Source organism: Sus scrofa, chromosome 13, assembly GCF_000003025.6.
Source record: "Sus scrofa isolate TJ Tabasco breed Duroc chromosome 13, Sscrofa11.1, whole genome shotgun sequence".
Lineage (NCBI taxonomy): Eukaryota > Metazoa > Chordata > Mammalia > Artiodactyla > Suidae > Sus > Sus scrofa.
Window position 1 is genome coordinate 202,457,504 of NC_010455.5, and position 6,393 is coordinate 202,463,896.

Below are 6,393 nucleotides of genomic sequence, written 5' to 3' on the forward strand. Positions count from 1 at the left end.
TTCATGTCGTCACGAAAAGTGGCAGGAGGATTAGCCTTCCTGAATCATTTGCTGGCACCGTAGTGCCTAAGTCTTCGTCTGTGTGAAGACCAAGGGGTGCGGGGTCCAGTTTGCCCGATAAATAATCATGCGGGCAATCAGAGCGCTCTTCAGTCCAGCGCATATGCTGTGGGAATCGTCCTGCAAATCAGAAAAAACACACACACGACTCCAAAATCATCTATCTGTACCTGTCTGACTCACATTTCAGACACATTTATTTAAGGATTATCAACTCTACAGAACACAACGGGTCCCTCTTCCTATTTTCGTTGTTGAGACTTGCCTAAAGCCTGTCATCATGCAGTTTGATATCGCAGTGGAGTTGGAAGGTGGTGTACACCCTCCAAGAGCACTGCCTTATAAGGGAAAATGACTGCATCCCGAGGCAGACCGAGGCCCCAGGTCTACCAGGAAATCGTCCTAGAAGCATCAGCCAGGAATCGATCTTCCCTGGGTCTCAGTTTCCTTATAAAAACAGGAGTCGATCTCATTTATTAACAGAGGTTTTGTTCCAACGTCAAGGTTCGGTGTTTCATTCCCTGGTCTCTCGACCCACAAGGCGAGAGAACCACCATTGAGTCTGTGAGCGCCAAGGATGACATGGGTCTTGGTCTTATTCCTGGTTTGAGTCAAAATCCTGCTTAGAGCCCAGAAGAAGGCTGCAATCAGGGGCAGCTGAAAGCGTTGGCAGGATCGACCCTCCCTGCTTGTTTATCACAATCATAGACCTTATGCGCCAAGCATTATTCTAGGTACTTTAAAAAATATGAACGTGGTTCATCATCAAGCTGCCCTAGCAGAAAAAGCCTGGCTATTAGGCAACCTTGACAGAGAAGGAATCTGAGACCCAGAGATGTCAGGGCCAGAGTTGGAAAGCTAGTAAAGGCTGACCTGGGATTTGAACCCAGGGCGTGTGAGCCCACAGCCTGCCCTTAAGAGAATAAGATCACAAGCTCTGTCTCGTTGTCTTGCCCCCCAGCCCACAGGGAACACAAGGGACAAATGAGGTGCCCAAAGCAGAGAACAGGACATTTGGAGAAGCTTTGGACCTCCCATGGCTAGACCCATGTTGCCTGTTCTGGGGGAATCTTAAAGAAGAGGGTTATCATAAGATCCAGCAATTCTACTCCTGGGCATCTATCCAGAGAAAACCATGACTCGAAAAGATACTTTCACCCCAGTGTTCATTGCAGCACTATTTACAATAGCCAAGACATGGAAACACCCTAAGTGTCCATCAGCAGAGGACAGGATAAAGAAGATGGGGTACATGCATACAATGGAATATTACTCAGCCATAAAAAAGAATGAAATAATGGCATTCGCAGAATCATGGGTGGACCTAGAAATTATCATACTAAATGAGGTTAGACAGTGAGGGACAAACATCATATGCTATCACTCATACGTGGAATCTTAAAAAAAAGGACACAAATGAACTTTGCAGAACAGAAACAGACTCATGAACTTTGAAAAACTTATGGTTACCAAAGGGACAGGTTGTGGGGAGAGAAGGGTGGACTAGGGGGTCTGGGATAGAAATGTTCTAAAATTAGGGTTTTGTTTGTTTTTGTTTTTTGTTTATTTGTTTTGTTTTGTTTTTGCTTTTTAGGGCCACATCTGCAGCAGATGGAGGTTCCCAAGCTAGGGGTTGAATTGGAGCTGTAACTGCTGGCCTAGAGCACAGCCACAGCAACGTGGGATCCGAGCTGCATCTGCCACCTACATGTCAGCTCACCACATCACTGGATCCTTCACCCACTGAGCGAGGCCAGGGATTGAATCCACATCCTCATGGATACTAGTCAGATTCGTTTCTGCTGCATCACCATGGGAATGCCTAAAACTAGGTTGTGGTGATGGTTGTACGACAATAAATATAATAAAATTCATTGAATTTTAAAAAAGAAAGAAACTGCCGGCTCTTGCATAGTATGGGACCACCTGGGGGGTGCGGTTGGGAAGCTGCTGGATGACCCCAGGTTGGTCTGGATTCCAGGTACCCGTGCCAGCCTGTAGATGGGCAGGGAGAGAGGGCAGCTGGATGGTATCTGTGTTGGGTGCGTATTTGTTGTGTGTGGTGGTGGGGGTTGGAAGGTTATAAAGCTTGATTTCATCTCTTCCTTGACCCCAACATGCATCAGTGGCACGACGACGATGATAACTATAATAACTGGAATAACATCACCCAGTGACTGCAGGATGAATGGCCAGCAAAGGAAACCTCGGTGCCAGAATCTGCATGAATTGCATTATTTCTGTCTCTAACTACATTTTCTCCTCCACTGCCTGTCTCGCATTTGTGTGTAATTTTGCAGAACCGTCGACTTCATTTTTACTTCTTCCAGGGCAGGGACTAAGCCCTTACTCATCTGTCTTCTCAGCAGCTGACACTGTGTTTGCTGAATGAATAAATGATACACTGCTGACCACATGACGTCTGTTTAGCTTGCAACTGGAAACCACCTCCAACTGTATGTTGTCTACTGATTTGTATTTCAAGGTAAATACAGACATGTTTCTAAGGAAACATTTTTGTTGTTTGTTTGTTTTTAACAGGACGACTTGGCAAGCTAATCATTTTTAATAATTACAGCTGGATTCTAAAGAACACTTTCCCTGCATTTTACTCTCGAGACATTAAGTATTTATAACACATAGGTGCTATTGTAATTTCCTCTTTCCTCTTCTCTCTCTTCTATGCAAGGAGAGTTAAGACTCCTCTTGGAGTTCCCACTGTGGCTCGGTGGTTAACGAACCCGACTAATATCCATGAGGACGCAGGTTCAAACCCTGGCCTCGCTCAGTGGGTTAAGGATCTGGCATTGCCGTGAGCTGTGGTGTAGGTCGAAGACACAGCTCAGATCCCACATTGCTGTGGCTGTGGTGTAGGCCGGTGGCTACAGCTCCGATTAGAGCCCTAGCCTGGGAACCTCCACATGCTGCGGGTGTGGCCCTAGAAAAAGAAAGAAAGAAAGAAAGAAAGAAAGAAAGAAAGAAAGAAAGAAAGAAAGAAAGAAAGAAAGAAAGAAAGAAAGAAAGGAAGGAAGGAAGGAAGGAAGGAAGGAAGGAAGGAAGGAAGGAAGGAAGGAAGGAAGGAAGGAAGAAAGAAAGAAAAAGAGACTCTTCTTACACGAGGCTTGACGTGGTGCATCTGATCATTTCACCTCGTGTGCCTTCCAACTTTGAATTTCCTTCTAACACCTTCGACTTTTGATCTTGAACCACAAGGGCCATACTTTTATTAGGTTTAATTTACTGGAAAACCCAATGTTCCTTGTGAATCAAGCCATAATAGTCAATGAATAATCTCAGGCTGCAGCCAGGCCAGGTTTTAGTTCTGCCGAATAGCAAGGAAACTGACTTGTAACAGGAAGGTGGAAACTGTTAGGCACCCTGATATGGCCCCAGAACTAGGATAAGCCATTTTATTAAGAGCACATGACTGCCCAAGCATGGGGAGGGGGGGTAGGTCCCCACCTAGGACCCAGGACAAGGGGGCTGCTTGGATGAGCCCAGGGCTCCTCGGAAGGGGAAGTAGGGAATGGCAGAGGCCTGGATGGGAGTCAAGGGTCCAGGCCTGTGTGGGACCCTGGCTTCCTCCTTCCAGCCTCTGCATCTTTTTCAGCTCTGCCATTTGTGCTCCTGGTTAGATTGTTTTCCGCAGGGTTTCACATATTTCCATCTGAGAAGGAAAGGATGGGGTTTTTTTGCTTTTCTTTCTTTCTTTTTATTTTCTTTGTTTTGTTTTGTTTTTCCTTGTATGTCCGAACCCAGGGCATATGGAGGTTCCCAGGCTAGGGGTTGAATTGGAGCTGTTGCTGTCGGCCTACACCAGAGGCGCAGCAACGCTAGATCTGAGCCACGTCTGCGACCTACACCACAGCCCATGGCAATACTGGATCCTTAACCCACTGATCGAGGCCAGGGATCGAACCCGCAACCTTATGGTTCCTAGTCAGATTCATTTCCACTGTGCCACGACAGAAACTATTTTCTTTGTTTTTTGGAGCCTCATCTGCAAGCACATGGATGTTCCCAGGCTAGGGGTTGAATCAAATAGGGGCTGCAGCTGCTACCTACATCACAGCCACAGCAACTCAGAATCTGAGCCTCGTCTGCGACCCACACCACAGCTTGTGGCAACACCCAATCATTAACCCACTGAACGAGGCCAGGGATGGAACCTGCATCCTCATGGATACAGTCAGGTTCATAACTTGCTGAGCCACAGTGGGAACTCCCTCCTATATGTTTTTTTAAAGGACTTTTCATAATATTCTCCCAGGGGGGAGCTTAGAAAAAGTCCCTTAGTAGTTATATCATTTCGAGCCTCTTTTGACCCTATGCTGAACAAGTTCTTTCCATTTTTGGTTCTATGTCGAATGGCCATTATGGCCAGATGACGTAGGTCTCAGGTCTCGTAAACAGCCTTGTTTCCAGAGGAGGGAACTGATTCAAGGTTTAGCGAGTTAGAGCAGAGAAAGGTAGTTTTTCAGGAGCAGACTGTCTCCAAACTCCTGTGCCCCTTTTTTTTTTTTTCCTTTTTTAGGGCCGCACCTGTGGCATATGGAAGTTCCCGGGCTAGGGATTGAATCAGAGCTGCAGCTGCTGGCCTACACCACGGCCACAACAACGCTGGATCCAAGCCCTGCATCTGTGACCTATATGGGCAGCTTGAGGCAATGCCGGATCCTTAACCCACTGGGAGAGGCCAGGGATCGAACCCATACACTTGCAGACACTATGTCTGGTCCTTAACCCACTGAGCCACAACGGACACTCCCTGTGCCCCTTCTTTTGACATCTTTCAGCTCAGATGTGATGGTAACGCCCCTTCTGTGCCCACCCCCCACTGTCAGCCCCTAAAGAAAGAAAGATGCCTTCCTAAAGGGTTAGTGGACCTCAGGGACTCAGGGGCCCCGAACTCTGAGCACTGGACACACATGGGTATGGGGGCAGGTGCTATGGACAAGGCAGCCAGCCCCACTCTAGGCAACTGAACTTGACCCAATGGCTGTCTGCAACAAGCTCCTAAGCGGCTCTCAAGGGCTGCATGAGTAGCCTGGGGGAAAAGACCCTCTATTAGCTGAAACTGCAGCCCAGATGAGTCAGTATTTTCTGCTACCATTAAAAAAAAAAAAAAAAAGTAGCATACTCTTTGCATCTCCATGGTAACTTACTATGGATCTGTATTCCATTTATGAACCTCCTTCTTGACCTATCAGTGGTTTCTGATCCAGGCCTGAATATACACAGAGAGACCATCAGAATCAATTCAACCTGCTGTAAATACAAACCCTCTCAGCACCGGGTTTTTTGAGCCTCCACAGACCCTGTCTCACCCACGTAATGATGATACCTGGAGACCCTCAGGTACCTGGAAACATTAAGGCACAATAGTATCTCAATTATCCAGATGACTCCGGAGTTAGGGTTGCCATGGAAACCGGGAACCTTGGTAACAGAGAAGGGAGGCTGCTCCTCTCTCCCTTCACAGCACTGCAGTCCCTGGCCTTGCCTAAGCTGAGCTATTGTATTTTCTATCCACCCCTGGGCATCTAAATATTTCTCCAAGGAGTTCCCGTCGTGGCTCAGCAGTTAACGAACCTGACTGGCATCCATGAGGGCGCAGGTTCCATCCCTGACCTCGATCAGTGGGTTGAGGATCCGGCATTGCCCTGAGCTGTGGTGTAGGTCATAGACACGGCTCGGATCCAGTGTTGCTGTGGCCCTGGCATAGGCTGGCAGCTACAGCTCCGATTGGACCCCTAGCCTGGGAATCTCCATATGCCGCCGGTGCCGTGAAAAAGAGAGAAAAGACAAATAAATAAATAGATAAATAAATACTGAGAATGTGACCGGAATCTGAATAGGAAATGTGTGCATTTCTAGCCATGGACTCAAGTATCTCCTGCTAAAAATGGAAACTCTGGGGGGGAAGGGTGACGGTTTTGACCATAGTTGGAAGTCAGATAGCCTGGAGTTTCAACCCTGAATTTCCCACTCACACGTCCTATGACTCGGCAAGTTATTTACCCAAAGGGCCCATTCCCTCATGTTTAATGTGAGGACAATTATCCTGAGAATGAGCCCAGGGAAGCTCTTTCAAAGGCTGGTTCCTACTAAGACACCGCTCAACTCTAGGGGGCGCCACTTCCTCGGAGGCGGTAGGAACAGGGCTTCCCGGAGCAGAGGGGCGCTCTGTGACCCAGAAAAGGGCCCACCTTGTACGTCTATCATGTCTTTTAGTGTCTTTTCAGGACAGAAGAGTCAGAAGTCCACGAAGAGGTCCAAGAATTGGGCCAGAAATAGTCCCTTATGACCCAAGCCCTGTGGCCGCTCGGTGGC